The sequence below is a fragment of the Anas platyrhynchos genome, chromosome 1 (genome assembly GCF_047663525.1).
Source record: "Anas platyrhynchos isolate ZD024472 breed Pekin duck chromosome 1, IASCAAS_PekinDuck_T2T, whole genome shotgun sequence".
Taxonomy (NCBI): Eukaryota; Metazoa; Chordata; class Aves; order Anseriformes; family Anatidae; genus Anas; species Anas platyrhynchos.
In genome coordinates, this window is record NC_092587.1 from 92,748,107 (window position 1) to 92,762,387 (window position 14,281).

General features: G+C 37.4%; 1 long non-coding RNA gene across 1 annotated transcript in view; it reads right to left on the reverse strand.

The window, feature by feature from the left end:
* LOC106018470 (uncharacterized) overlaps positions 1 to 14,281 on the reverse strand; it is a 319,103-nt gene that overhangs the window by 56,571 nt on the left and 248,251 nt on the right. Inside the window, exons 8-11 of the long non-coding RNA XR_011803780.1 lie at positions 6,117 to 6,195; positions 3,441 to 3,571; positions 810 to 2,497; positions 63 to 283 (exon numbers count right to left, since the gene is read on the reverse strand). This is a non-coding gene — a long non-coding RNA (uncharacterized lncRNA). The remainder of the gene's footprint in view (positions 1 to 62; positions 284 to 809; positions 2,498 to 3,440; positions 3,572 to 6,116; positions 6,196 to 14,281) is intronic.

Genomic DNA, 14,281 nt, shown 5'->3' on the forward strand with positions numbered 1-14,281 from the left:
TGTATCTTTTGCCACAAAAAAAGAGCGGAGATAGCAATCAAATGTAAAAGAAGAAAATAGACCTGTAGGAGTGTTTCCAGATAATTGTCATTGTCCAAAAGCATTAAATTGGTTCAATCCTTGAAAGTTAATTAATGGAAACTCCAGTTGCATCACTGAATGTGAAGTAGTAAGATGAATTTGCACCATTGCAGAGCCTCAGTCATATTTTAAATCGGCACTGCCTCCTTCACAAGATGAAAGAGAAAGGCACAACTTTCTACCTTGTCAGCTACTGGAAGACCTAGAGAAAAAAAAAAAAGTAGAGTTGTTAAAATTAAAAAGTTATATTTATTTTGTTTGTTTGTTTTTTTGACATTTCACTGAACATGTAATATTGGAGTAGTAATCAGACAACAACAGAAAGGGAAGGTGAACCAGTAGAAGGTACTTGCATGGCCATAGTTTATATGGCAGTTGACATCAACTACAATCTGCAATGATTTCTATTTGCCTTTCACCATTTGTCCGCGGGACCGGGATGCACCTCAATCCCAATCTGTTTCTACTTACCACAAGGCAAATTCTGCATTCACATTAAGGTACCTTTTTCACACAGCCCGTTTTTCAATCTTCCAAATACTTCAGAACATTCTTCAAAGTCAGGCTTACCTGTGTGCACTTGGGTTTTGGAGGCCTTTTTTTTTTTCCCCCCCAGTACTTGGAATGGAGCTTAGAATCCACGTAAGTAATTTCACGGAAAACAGACAAGGTGAAGGAAGTACTCAAACTCCTCAACAGTAACAACCACAGAACCCAGGAACACTTACCTGTAGTCTTCTGAACTCGAGTCACTTCCAAAGCGCTTCGCTGTGAAATAGTGCCACCAGGGTTTTACTGAAGAAGGCACCACCAATGTGACTAGCTCATAGAGTCTATGAAACTATTTCACAGAGACAGTAGAAAACATGAAGAATCACAGAACTGTAAGGGGTTGGAAGGGACCTCGAAAGATCAAGTCCAACCCCCCTGCCAAAGCAGGTTCCTCAGAGAAGGCTGCTCAGGTAGGCATCCAGACAGGCCTTGAATATCTCCAGAGAAGGAGACTCCACAACCTCCCTAGGCAGCCTGTTCTAATGCTCCGTCACCCTCACCGTGAAGTTCTTTCGCATATCAGTATTGAACTTCCTGTGCTTTAACTTTCAGCCTTTGCCCCTTGTCCTATCCCCACAAACCACTGAGAAGAGGTTGGCTACATCCTTCTGTCCCCCACCCCTCAGATATTTATATACATTGAGGAGATCCCCTCTCAGTCTTTTCTTCTCCAGACTGAACAGACCCAGGTCTCTTCATAGGGAAGATACTCCAGGGCCCATATCATCTTTGTGGCCCTCCGCTGGACTCTCTCCAGGAGATCCCTGTCTTTCTTGTACCAGGGAGCCCAGAACTGGACACAGTACTCCAGGTGAGGCCTGACCAGGGCAGAGTAGAGGGGGAGGATCACCTCCCTTGACCTGCTGGCCACACTCCATTTAATTTATGCCAGGATCCCATTAGCCCTCTTGGCCACAAGGGCACAGTGCTGGCTCATGGCCAACCTGTCGTCCACCAGGACCCCCAGGTCCTTCTCCTCAGAAATCCTCTCCAGCAGGTCATCCCCCAGCCTGTACTGATACTTCAGGTTGTTCCTTCCCAGGTGCAGAAAAAGGAGCCTGCTGGGGAACACTGAGTACATTCCACCAGGACAGTAGAAAAACATCCTAGATAACAGGCCTCAAACTCCCCTGGGGAAGCAAGTCTACCCATCGCTCCTCATGCTTCCTATATAGCAAAGGTCAAATGATCCCCACCTGGCAGATTTCACTTCACATGTGTGGAGCCAAGAGACCTTGTGGAATAGGCTCATCAACCTGGCTTCAGTGTTCTAACATCAATTGCTGCTTATCCCTAAGAGAAATCACCCGAGAAGGGTCTCAGTGGTTAGAGTTGCCCTAATGAATTAATTACAAAAGGCACTTAAGGGTCCTATTTCTGCTAGTCATTCTGTGAGGAAAATTAGTATAGAGCCTGTTAAAATAAGATAAATAAACATAAATAAATTAAAGAAGGAAATGACCTAAAAGGCAAAATTGCCGTCGTAGATTTTCATCTGTCTAGTCACGACAGACAAAGAATGACTTTTCTTGACATTAATGTTATTTAAATTTGCATTTCTAGGGGCCTGGGAATGGGGCCCAGGAATGGTGTTTTCATTTGGACTACTCCTTTTAGAACTATGTATTGATCCCAAGTGACTGGGGCCTGGAATCACTGAGTTAGCTGGACTACAAGAATTCAGCATCATAAATGAATACTGTCTGTTGTTCCACTCCTCCCAACAAACCATGGAAATATTGGCATAAAATCAGATACTTTTAAAGAAAACTCACCATTGGGATCCTTCACATTTGATCGCTACTGTGTGGTTGTTTTTTTTTTCAGTTTTTCTGGGCACTTATTTCTTCAAGTTCTGATGGTCCTGAGAAAGATCTATATGGCTACTTGCTTTTAAATAAAATAAAAAATAAAAACAAAAACAAACAAACAAAAAAACCAACAACACACCTCATCTCACTAGGTGACTCTGTCATCTGACTTTAAGAAACATAACTACTATTGAAAAATATGTGATAAAATCATGGGCTAGCAATAACTAATTGAAAACAGACCTGAACTATGCTTTCCTCAGAATTCTAATGAATTCCCTCAGTACTTGCAATAGGAATCTCAGTTCTAGATCAAGTTGCCATTCTTACATATCCTCACAGATTTAACATGCAACCCTCATTTGGCTGCTTCTAATAAACCTCTTACTTTTCAGGACTATTATAAACCTAGTGACCTGCCCTACTGCTAAATGCTTAGCATAGTTTATTCTGTTCCTGCATGATGTAAGTTGTTTAGTCATTTGTTCTTTATTTAGGAGGTTGATTACTACAAGTGGATCCATACAACAGCCAGTAAGATGAACCAAAAGCAACACCATGAAAAATGGGTATTATTTGCAGATTTTTTAAGGACAGTACAAAAGAACACTTGCATACAAGCAATGGGCATCATCTTATCACTTAAAATGCAATATATTAAATACAAGATCAGAACACAAAACCTACAAAACATTCAGCACAATGCTTCTTCCCAGCAATTCACTGGGCCCCAGTGCTATTGACTTGCCATTTCATGAAACTGAGTTGTTTAGCACTCGCAGTAGGTTAAGTGAGAACAGAAAGTGCAAAAGTGGTCCACTAACAAAAAGCCCATTCACTCTATTGAGCAGAAGTTCAGCTCCTTAATTTGAAATAGCTCAAATACAGAATTCTACCAAAAAGCAAAACCTGACCTGACTCCCTTAAACAGCTGATGTATTACTGCAAATTGTCATGTAAAAATCCTATATAACCCGAGCCAATGTCCAAACTCACTCATGGTGCAATTCCTTTGACTTCAGTGGAGTTGTGCTGGCAACCACCTCAGCTGTACTTGGACCGGTGCCATTATTTATGCAAGGCTGTTCTGTGTGTCTTCTCTTGATAAATGCCAGCCCTGTAGAGCTCTCAAAAATAAAGAAAAAACATTCTTCAGAAATCACAACATGACGAGAAATGCAGATACACAAACTGCAACAGAGCAGATAAACAAGAATTTACAGCTGTGCTGTATCCAAGCACTTTGCCAAAGTCTTTTCTTGTATTTTAAAGAAAGATTTTAAAGTCATAAATAGCATAAGCTTCTTTCTAGTAAATGAACTACAATGTGAATCTTTCATCTCTGCTTTGAACCATAATTTTTCAATTAAAAATAGAAGAGGGGGGAAACAGATACTGACTGTCTTCAGAAGTAGAGCCCCTAGCTCAGAGCTTAACACACTTCAAGTCCTTCAGGTGTAGGACTTGAAAATATACTGTTAAAACTTTAAATTTTGAAATATTTACCGCTGCTGTGTTAGGTATGGAGTAAAGCAAAGCTTAGTCTCAGAAAGATGTGGTTATCAGTTTATGTTCAGGTAAGATGCCCATCAATTACAGTAACTAAGGGCTTTAGAAAGCCTTTAAATATAAACATGAAGGCTCTGACATACTATTGTATTGAATTGGTGTGAATGATATCCATAAACTTGTAAGGCAGTAGAAGGTAGCAAACAGCACTTAAAAAAACATGCTCTAGCACCAGACTCTCAAAATCTGACCAACACGTCAGCAGACAGTGTAGCTGATCTGTACATGCAGATTCATCCAGCAGCTCTATGAACTCCACATTTCTCAATTTCCATTTGCTGGAGCATTTTTCAAAACAATTCAGTCTGATGTATGTGTATGCATGTGTTTATATTGCTATTATTATATTATTATTTTACTATATATACAAATATACATATATATCTTACATATATGTTTATAGATAATATCCGTTTAGTTCCCCCTCCCCTTTTTTTAACAAAAAATCATTTTATAAAAATTAGATGTCAGCTGGGATCAATGAAGACATACATGTTGTTTTTTGCCTGCTTAAAGACAAATGTTAGCCTTGTACACTAAAATGTGCAATGAAGCTCTCATGCCTTCCTGATACGGCTGTCTGCTCATTGCGATAACTGAAAATATACAAGGGATGTTTTTTGGTTTTATTATTTTAAAAAAGTGCCTGAAGATAATGTTAAGTAGCTGTATATGCACTATTGCTTAATAACTCCTAAAATAGCTGGGTGAAGTATATTGGTAGTCTGCTAAGACAATGTTGTTACAGTAAATTAGCACCAACCATTCTTTGAGGATATCTGAACTTAAATTTCAAAGGGATGAGAAAGAATTAAAGTAAATAATTGCTAAAATTCAGTGCCACTAAATAACATCATTGCCTCAGCAGACTGTTTAACGGCTGCCTCCATTTATCCATTTGCAAATATGAAAAAAATGTCTCCTTATCACAATGAACAATCACCTCAAAAAAAAATAAAAAAATAGTAGAATAATTTGTTGGAAGGGACCTTTGGAGCTTACCTAGACTAACCAACCCTGCTCGGGGCAGGAGCAACTTTGAAGATCTCAGGTCTAAATTCAGAATTAAATCAGGCTGCTCAGAGCCTTACCCAGTCTAGATTCAAGTATCTCCAGTGATGGAGATTCTTGAGACTCTCAGGACAACTTGCTCCATTTCTTTGTGAACAGTTCTTTTCCCAGATACCTACTGGGAATCTCCTGCATTGTAACTTCTGCCTATTTCCTCTCATCACTGTGAACCTCCAAGAAGAGCCTGGCTCCATCTCTGTCCCCCCCCTCCTATCAGGCAGCACTGATGACTCCCGCCCCTCATCCTGCCCTTCTCCAGGTTGAACAGGCCCAGCTCTTGCAGGGCTCACTATTGGCCCTCTGGGTCAGGCAGAACTGGGAGCAGGGCTTCTCAACAAGGAAAAATGAGGCAAGAGAAGAGGGTGCTCACAAGGCGGGCAGGGTGCGGCCCTGTGGTCTCTGAACAGGATCAGTCTGTTGACAGTGACAGGGTGCTTTAATAGCCTGGTAAACATTGGACAAGAAAATGTAATGAGTCAGGTCGAGCATCAGTTTGGGAAGTGCAGCAACCATTTTAGGCCAGCAGGACCAGGGACTGGGCACATACATAGGCACAGTCACTTCCTTGGCACAACGTGGGTGAATTCCTCAGCTGAAATGGTGACCTGGGCCAAGCACAGAGGGTATTATGGGTATTAAGCCCCCAGTGGAGCTTGTTAAGTAAATTAGGGCCTATGGCCATTCCCAGGGTCCACACAGCTGGAGGGACACCATAGTGATGAGCCTTCAGTTTGATTTCGTACTGCTGGTTAAAATCTGGTGGTACAGCTAGCTGTATCTAAACCAATCCAAGCTATATTTTGAAGTGCTTGAAGCCTCAAAATAACTGCAGAAATTGTTAAGCAGTACTTATGTAATAAAGAATGATAACATATGGCTTTTTTTTTTTTTTTATTCTTCCCGAAAGATTTACTTAGCTAAATCATCAAAATTTGAATTTTGTCTGACAGAGAGATCCTGTAAAATGACAGAGATCCTGTAGATGTCAGACACCTTTTAGCAAGAATATATTTATTATCACAATGTACTTACTTTGCTACCAGATGGAAGATTTAGGCAGGGAATAACAAACGTAATTTCATCAGCTGATGTGACACTAAGTTGCTTCTTCCTATTTAAAGGAATAAAGGAGAAGATGGTATATTTAGCTAAAGAGCAAATGAGCATTTGTGATTTTATGCAGTTAAAGTACAAGTCCCTGTATCCTTTTCTTCCATTTCCATAATGCCATCTTTCATGATATCTTCCATCTAAAACCTGGTTATGTATCACTCCCTTAATACAAGCCTGATATCAATACAATATGATCATCTCACTTTCTTGATATTTTGTAGAATGTGAAAGGGAATAGAAAAGTACCCCAATGGTGCTACTTCAAAGTCAGTATTTTAATATTTTATTTTATTTTGTTTTATTTTATTTATTTTTGATGCTCTTCTCAAAATCTCTAGGTAGCCAAAATGGTGACAAATTACAGATGTGGTCAGCAGTAACGTAATGTGACCCAGAGCTAGTTAAGAACATCACAAGAAGATGACAGACCAAAAATCCACTGCCCATCCCACAAAGCTACTGAAAGCAGCTCTTCAAAAATAAGTATTATCTTAGGAATTGGGCTTTAGGAACTGTGAGCTTACAGCAGACAGCCTGAGCTAAGAAGCTTTGCTTATTCTCCCAGCATCTAGTTCTCCTGTCTGGCACCTGCATCGCACCGTACTCTCTTCCTTTAGCTTCCTTCCAATTGCTTCAGCTCTAGCAATATGCAGCTATTATAAAAACAGATTTGTTTATTTTACCTCCTTTCTACTAAGCTCCTGGCGTGCTGCCTTGCTGTGAATATTTCAGACAGGTTTGCTGTTCCCATTATGTCAAATATGTGCACATTATTCTTCTCTGTCTTCTGGCAGACAAGAGTGCACATCTGCCTTAAACATTTTATTTTTTTTTTTTTTCCAGTGGCAATCAAGGCATTCATATGTGAATGGTGTCAGATACACCACCCTAGCAAGTGAGCTGCTCTTCTGCCTGCTCAGTGCTATCCATCTATGGTAGCATTCTACTCTATAATCACACAAGCTTTTCTACTGTATGTATTTCTAAGCAGACTACCAAAATAGTGTGTGTTTTATTATTTTTGTTTTGTTTTGTTTTGTTTTTTAACCTTTCCAGCAATTTTCAAAGTAGCAGTTTAATACATCTTTCAGAATTTGCCCAAATATGGCTTCTATTTTTGATCACTATATTGATGGTGTTTAGTTTAGAAACATGGTACGGATATGAGTCTTCCAGGCCAGTAAATCTGGTCCCCTGCTACTGTAAACAAGGATGTCATACAATTCTGCTCATCAAAGTATCAAATTTCATTCTGCATAGATTTTAATCTTTTTTAATCCCTCATTACCCCTGAAAGACATATGTGAACCTTGTATCATCATCTCAGAGCCACTGAAAAATTCATGCTGCTTGCACATAGTCTTTTCACTCAGTTCTCTGGTTTCATTCCTCTCTCGTTTCCCTTCCTTTACTTCTAAGTGATATACTAGAGGATTTTCAGCCTCTAAGAGACTCCTTCCAAATCACATCTCCTCTTCCATTTTACAATTCACCCTCTATGATTGCAGAAGGCCATCCCAAACGCAGTCTTCTCCACAGACATGTAGAATGGTATTAATACCAGCCTAATTCTTTGGAAGTAATTTGCCTGATACATGTGACTTTTCCATGGTCACAGCTTAGTGTAACTGGTTTTTGTGTGTGCTATAGCTACAGTCAGGCTACAAAACCCAGTTCTAATGAGACAACAAAGTCTATACCTGTTCAGTATCCAAAGCTGAGGAGCTACTGTAGGCAGCTGCTGCTGAATAGATTTTATTAGCACCTGGGGTGACTGAGAAATATGCATTGATACAGTAAAAAATAATTTGTAACACAATATTCTTAAATTCCATGGCAGCAGGTGAAGAGTTAAGAAATGTTAGATTATGAAGTTCAACAGCAATACGAGTTGAAAAACATAATAGAAAAAGCACCAAAACAAAATTAAAAAAAAAAAAAAAACAACAAAAAACAAACACAGAATACTGTTAACTTTAGACAGATGTCTGTCAAGTGGGCTGTGTAAAGCAAATTGGTTTCAGCCCAACTCTCACCTGAAAAACCATCTTCATACTATAAATTTGCACAGAACGGTGATTTCAGAAGAGACAAAGATTGAATAGATGTTTTGTGCCACATCTTTCATGCCTATAGGCAACACTTCTTGGACAAGGTTGATGTATTTTGTTAAGAAGTAAAGACAAGGGTGTTTATCTTCCCTCCTTGTATCCAGCTGTTTTCTGGACAGGAGCAAACAGAGATGAAACACTTTCCAGACAGAAGTTAGTCAGGTGAACTGATTTGCTTCAAGTTCTTTTTATATGCTTATATCTCAGACTAGGTTACAGAAAGATATACACATTTTTCAAAATTAAGGCTGCTATTGAAGTGTCATGTGAAAATTTTACCATTTACATGCAAGATAGCCTGGCATACAGGGACACTGGGGGAGAAGACAGAAGGGTTTAAGTATATAAACACAAAATAAAATTGTAAAAAGCTCATTTACCTTTTACAGAGGCTAAACCTCAAGTATTGGCTACCCATTTTAAAAAAAAATTATTTTATTTATTTATTTTTATTCTTGAAACACTATTTCATATATATTACTTATTTAGATGTATACTCATATCCGAGTCTGAGACTCAGATATGCGCATCTTTGTCTCACAAGGTGTTTTTAAATAAGAATTAAATTAATATTTCATTGTCAGAATATCTGATTTAGTTGTTTTCTAACATTCTGTGTTTTATACCTCTCCATGCACAGAATTAAAATGCATAAGAAGGGTTGAAAGAAATTCAAAGGTTATTCAGGCCCTTACAAACATCACTCACAAGAGTTCCATTTACATTCATAAGGAGACTGTTACTTTTCCAGTTTTCATCCTGTTTTCCCAATAATATTCCTCACCCAGTAGAAAATATTATGAAAGAGGTACAAAAACATTTTACTGTTTAAATGTACCCTTTTGCTGCATATTTTGTTTATTTTCCTTTTATTCTTTCTTTACTTTCAAAAGAAGATCACAAATATTGCATAAACCTTTGGTTTAACTTCTTAATAATTGATACAAAACATTCAGGATGCTAGCATGGGAAACAAGAAGATAATGGGTAGTTAGCAACAGTGGTGCAAGGTTAGGACCAGAAAGCATCTGAAAAGTAGGCAAGGTGCACAGAATCTCGACTAAGAGTGAAAAACCTGAAGCAGAAATACCGTCGTCATGTTGAAATAGATTAAAAAAAAAAAAAAAAAAAAAAAAGATACAATAAATCTGCAGCATTATAAGAGCTGTACAAGAAAGATGAGTCCACAGAAAGGTGAGTCTACAACTATGCTGAAATGCATAAAACAGAGCATGTAGTGTGTCTACCGGAAAAAGAAATGCCTGTTAACAATACTGGGACTTACATGAAAAAGAAAATAAAATAAGATTATATCTGGTAACTGAATTTAGGGGAAAAAAAAAAAAAAAGTGACCTAAGGCCAAAACAAACAAACAAACAAACAAACAAACAAAACAACAGGAATTAATATGTTGACAAGGCTGCTACTCAAATTTGATTGTCTCATCCCTGGTCTGTAAAAGAAATCCAGCATTAACAATAAAAGTTACTTGCACAATGAATGGCAAAATTATATGCAAACTTCAAGATGAACTTTTTGAATTACAAGGATTGTAAGGAGCTGCAGCAAGTTGATGTGCCAAGCCTATTAGTATTCATCAATCCCTGCATGAGCAACTTCCCTTTTGTACTGTGATTTCAAACTTTTACAGCTCCTCGAATGATTTTATTCACTGTTCTATTACTTTTTTTTTTTTTTCTTTTTTTTTTAAATGGATAAAATAAATCGCAAAATAAAGGACACAATCTAAACAAAAGTGAGCTTCCAGTCTCCTCACTAAGAATTGCATGGCATTATTTCTAAAGCCTCTTTGGAGAGTTAGAAAACAAAAATTGTCAACATACAAGAACATGTTTATGTCTTCTTCAGATTACAGAATATATGGTCTAGAGAAGAGTACGTTGGCCGGTCTGAATAAAGCATCCTACAATCTCAGGAAAAGAAATTACATGTGTAACAAATGCCAGCTATTAATACATGAAGAATAATTTAACTCCCTTGACACAAAATTAAAAAAATATATATATAAATAAATCTATTTGCAACTTTCTTTTATAATGAATTGTTATTAATTTATATGCTTCTACAATTCTTTAGTTTGTTTTTCGTTATAAATCGCTGTTGACAAGAATACAAGAAAACAGAGTTGCAATGCAATCTTTTCAGATGCTGTTGTATTACTGAATGGAGCAACAAATCACAGATTATGAGATACCAGAATGTTCCTGTTCCAGCTATATAGAAGCTTTATCAAGGATTTTGGAAAACATGGGTTTAAACCTTAAAATATTTACTGGCAAAAAGAGGGACAAAAGGCAATACACATTCCTTTTACTGTGACATCCAGTTTGGGCTGAACAATGACCATGTCAAATATCTGCTATTTTACTAACTGTATTTTCAGTTTTCTGAGTGTACTGAATGTTGCTAAGCATTGGTCTTGAAGACATTTCTGTACTCTGAAAAAGACTTATTGTGCCTGAGGAGACTTTGGAGGTAGGCTGTATCTAAACACAGGCCATTCAGTAGGTTTGGGCAGGGCCAATTTTGGTTTGGATTTGATTTTGCTCTTTCCCACATTGATGATGACCTAGCGCTTGTTATAAATCAAATCTGTGGGATTAAGCTACCTGCACACAGTTAGTAAAAAGATGCATGGGCTGTAGATTCTTTATTATCTTTGGATAACCTGAGAACATTAAGGACTGGCAGAAATATCTATTTCACTACTTAGGCATATTTAATTCAGTTTAAGTGGTATACCTTTGTCTTTAATTCCTGCTGCAATTCATTACTTCCAATCATGGAGTGTAATAACCTATTGTGCCAATTATACTTATTTCATTTCTCTGCAATTCATCATTTTTATTTGATTTCAGGTGTAAAATTAAAAGTACCAACCAACAAAATTACTTAGGACTATAATGACCTAGTACAATGAGGCCATTCATCATCAGTCCCAAGTTTTATTCTGCATAGTTTCTACAAATAGTTTCAATTAATAGCTTAACACAAGTACAGCTGTAAAACATACATTAAACACAGTGCCTGATCCTGAGGACTGCTGAGGTTGAATTAATAACAGTTGGAAGTCCTGTATGCCACTCTGAGTCTTGATCAGAAGCAGCTCTGATTCAGTCCAGTCAGACTCATTTAGGAAAGTCTCGATATCTACAGTCTTTATGCATAGAAGCGTCTCACACAATTCAGAAGGTGTACATTGAATAACAGTGACTTCCAACATAATGTGGCTCAGTTTGGCTAGAAATGTCCGCTAGGGCATGCAGGGAGATGAGAAGAAACACTGAAGAGGGGGAAAATGTTGACACTAATCATTAGATATTCTTTCGTAGTAGATTTCTACCCTTGCATAGCAATTTTTAATTTACATTTCTTTATAATCAGGGAGGAGAGAGATATCCATAAGCAAGACAATAACCTTAAATGTAGAATTATCTTCAGGGTAGAACAAAAAACCATTGTCCTGATATTTTTGTAATCAACTCATGTTTCTACTTTGTTATTTTTGGCAGCAATCTGGTTTCTTAAATTACTCCTGTTACCAGTTCCCCACAGAACGAGATTCCTCATTCGCAGCACAGATGAAGTATTTATTATCCTTTACTGACAATATACACATAATTAATATATAGAAGCCCCAAATAAGAGATATCAAAGACAAGCTGTGACAGGCAACAATGTACATGCATTACATTTCCCAATATCCAAACTGTGTGTTAAATATTTGAGCATTACACTGCTGAAAGGAAGAATCTGATCTGTGCTAATTGTGCAACTTCTCTTGTGAGATGCCATTCCTAGATGTAGGCCAGCTAAATTATATCTATATTCACTCACTGAAGCAGCCAAATGCACCTACCGCACATCATAAAATAGGTGTTATTTTATAAATAAAATCTCTTTTGCAATAGCATTCTCTTCTAATAAATGTCTCAAAGCATTACATAAGAAACTATATCAAGTGCTTCTCTTTATGCCTCTCTGTAGATAAATTACTTAACATTACACTAAGGCATTAGCAAAAAACACATTTTAATTGCAATCGCTAACTAAAAAATACACCAGCTTTTTCTTAGATATTTAACACTTTCTGCAGAAACACTTCAGTTCGTGTCAAATGCCACATAGCATCAAGAAGTCCACCAACAAGCACATCAGATGCACAAAAAATTTCTGTACTGACATGTAGCAGCTAGCTTAGTAAACCATGAATTAAGATTTTGCAACTTTACTAACATTTTCCTCATGTACTGAAAGACAATAGACAGAACAAGGCATACTGACCTGTCACCTTTTATTATGATGGCTATAAATTTGGACTGTGGTTGATTTAACATATAATATTCCATTTTTGTATAGGCTGTTCTGTCTCTTTTTAGTGACGTGAAAGAATACAGTCTTAGTGAAAGTACTTTGCTGCATAAAGATCAGGTTTTATATGCACATGTAACTGGTACACTTGGCCAGGATTATTTATTTAGTTAGTTTTCTTCAGACAAAAAGAGAAAGAAAAATGAAAAACAAAAACAAAAAACAATAACACTTTTCTCAAACTTTTAGTCATGACCTATCAGCTTCAGTCAAACTGTTATGATATCAGATAGAACAAGTAAATTCAGATGGCCAAACAAAAGGAGAAATGGGAGAGGGGCTGGGATGCACAGAGTAGTCAAATTCAAGTTTTCCCACCTCCAGGTATTTATTTGCACAATTCAGGAGTATGAATCTTTATCTCTTACCTCCAAGGAGAGTGAATTGCTGTGAAACAATTGTCTATTCCGGGAGGTATTCACACTTTTTTAAGGAAAAAAGAAAGAAAAAGAAATCAAGAGCTAACTCTTCTATCCCAGTACAGAGTGCACACAGATACACAGATCCCAGCATGTACAAATATATTTCTTGTCTTCTGACCAGTCGAAGTAATTCTGAGTAGTATGATTAACTATTTCTAAAATATACATAGTAATAATACTCTGTAGGTCACACTCATGTATTCTGCTGAAAGTAAACCTGTTCTATTGACACACGGATTGTGCTAGAAAGACAGCCTGACAGCATCCACTTATTTGTAACATGACTATTCCCATTATTTTGATCGAAATGAGCAGTTTAGCTTTTTGTGTGCATGACCCTTAGGTCAGCATATCACAGTTTGCAAAGCACAATGGACATGCTAGGGCTTGTAATATCAATGTATCACGTGTCAGCATTTCACTGCAGTCATCTCTTATCAGCACTGTTTTCCCTTGTGTTCTCATTCAGAACATTTTTTGGCTTTATACATATGTTTGCATCACAGACTTGGAAGTTTCTAGTGATGCATGCTCAATGATAAAGAGAAATAAATAACCAAGAGATTTGTAGTTGGTTTTGTGGATTTGATTAAACAAATGGGGAAAAATCAAATTATTTAGAAGGGTCATGAAAGAAATCCACAACTTGAATATTCCATTTACTTACATGAAAATGCAGTACAAACACACTGACATGGTATTCCTTTTGCTTTGGTCAAACAACATCAACTTGTGAGACAAACCTGGAGTAAATGAGCAGAAACCTTACTTTTCAACAAGCCTTAAGATTAATTACTTCAAGCAACTTACACTATAAAAGTGTATGCAATAGTTTGTATATTGGTATATCCTCTGTCTTTCTGAGATCTCTGCAATTGTGAAAGAAATATGTTTGAGTAGCTAGATTGGCTAAAAAGAAGAATTAGGCACTGGGATGTCGCCACAGGGTTAGTTGGCTGACCCAGGATAACTGGCTGGAAATGTGGGGAAGCAGAATGCACCCACAAGATTGCCTCTCCTGGATGAGGCACGTTCAGGCTCTGGGTCTGAAGTTGAGAGGGCAAAAAAGCAATTGCATTTGCAGCCTGAAATCTTTCCCTCAGCATAGATCCCATCATATTTTACCCATAAGGAAGAAAATACATAAGCAATACTTTG